This window comes from Eumetopias jubatus, unplaced genomic scaffold (genome assembly GCF_037043125.1).
Source record: "Eumetopias jubatus isolate StellerSeaLion01/CBP00866 unplaced genomic scaffold, mEumJub1_p1.0 scaffold_6, whole genome shotgun sequence".
Lineage (NCBI taxonomy): Eukaryota > Metazoa > Chordata > Mammalia > Carnivora > Otariidae > Eumetopias > Eumetopias jubatus.
This window is the reverse complement of record NW_028274812.1, coordinates 65,084,734-65,086,561: the sequence shown is the minus strand read 5'-3', so window position 1 is coordinate 65,086,561 and position 1,828 is coordinate 65,084,734. Positions and strand designations below refer to the sequence as shown.

The 1,828-nt window shown below is 39.0% G+C and overlaps 1 pseudogene; it reads left to right on the top strand.

The window, feature by feature from the left end:
• The first annotated feature begins 924 nt into the window (after nt 1-924).
• LOC114210017 (glutathione S-transferase Mu 5 pseudogene) lies at nt 925-1,589 on the top strand (annotated as a pseudogene).
• Nucleotides 1,590-1,828: the final 239 nt, after the last annotated feature.

Here is a 1,828-nt window from a genome sequence, read left to right as displayed (position 1 = left end):
AAGCTTAACTTTTCATTCTAATATTTTCCAAACCTATGACATTTGCCTAAGTTCTTTGCAATTTAGCTTTACCTGAATATCAGTTGTTCTGTTCTCAATTTAATATTATCATTATTTTTTAGACCCCATTTCCTATAAAAATCTGTGAAATCATAGATTGTCTTAGTTCCTTTAGGTTGCTATAACAAAAATACTGTAAACTGGGTGGTTTAAACAACAAATATTTTCAAACATATTTCTCTCAGTATTGGAAGCTGGGAAGTCCAAGACCAAGATGACAGCAGACTTGGTGTCTAATGACAGTTCATTTCCTGCTGTCATCTCACTATGTCTTCACATGATAGAAAGGGTGAAGGTCTCTGGAATTTATTTTATAAAGACCCTAATCCCATTCATGAGGGCTCCAGCCTCAAAACCTATCACTGCCTGAAGGGCCCACCTCTAAATACCATCATATTGGAGGTTAGATATCAACATAGAAATTTTAGAGGGACACAAATATTCAGGCTATGGCACAAATATAATGATTTTGTTATATTTTCTAATATATGCAGTGAGAAATGCATAACTAGGAAAAAATTTTAAGATAGTCATCTAAAAAAACCTAAAATTTCTTAATTTTCATCATTTGCATGTATGCAACTCTTTGAAAAAGATTGCTCTGGGAAAAAAGAAGATCAATACAAATGTTTTGGTAACTGGTGGCAGTGCAACTGACCCTTTGATGGGACTTCATGATGAAGTTGGAACAATACATTCTAGTAAATGAACTCCTCAAATAGAACAATATTATGGAATTTTGAATAGTAACAAGCAAGATACATAAAGGCAGCAAATTCAAAATGTCTTGGTATCTCTTGTTATCTGTGTATTAATTTCCCAGTGCTGACTCCCAGTCCTGGAAGGCACGGAAACAACATCAGCATGTCATTGTCCAAGTCGACCGTGGTTCTAGGTTACTGAGATATTCGCAGGCTGGCTCACGCCATCCGTATGCTCCTAGAGTTCACTGATACATTCTATGAGGAGAAACGGTACACGTGCAGGGAAGCTCCCGACTATGATAGGAGCCAATGGCTGGATGTGAAATTCAAGCTCGACCTGGACTTTCCTAACCTGCCCTACCTCATGGATGGTAAGAACAAGATCACCCAGAGCAATGCTGTCTTGCACGCACAATATGTGTGGCGAGACTGAAGAAGAAAAGATTCAAGTGGATATCATGGAGAACCAAATAATGGATTTCCACATGCAGCTGATAGGACTGTGCTATAGCCCTGGCTTGACACACTGAAGACTCAGTACTTGGAACAGCTACCTGGACAACTGAAACAGTTCTCCTTGTTCCTGGGGAAATTGTCATGGTTTGCAGGAGAAAAGCTCATCTGTGGATTTCCTCACCTATGATGTCTTAGATCAGAACAGTATGTTTGAGCACAAGTGCCTGGATGAATTTCCAAATCTGAAGGCTTTCATGTGCCGTTTCCAGGCTTTGGAGAAGATAGCTAACTACATGCAGTCTGACCGCTTCCTGAAGATGCCTGTCAACAACAAGATGGCCCAATGGTGGCAACAAGAGAATCTGCTGAGCAGGAGGTGGACTTGCACTGCTTGTTTTATTCCATCCTTTTCCTAGGGGGCGTGCACTTGCTCTTCTCTGCTTTTTTCAATAAATAGAATTTAGGCTAAAAAAAAAAAAATTCTCAATGCTGGGTAACAAACTACCAACTTATTGACTTAACTGGAATTTATTATCTTACAGTTCTAGATGACAGAAATCCAAAATGCATTTTACAGGCTATGATCAAGATGTTCACAGAGGTGTGTT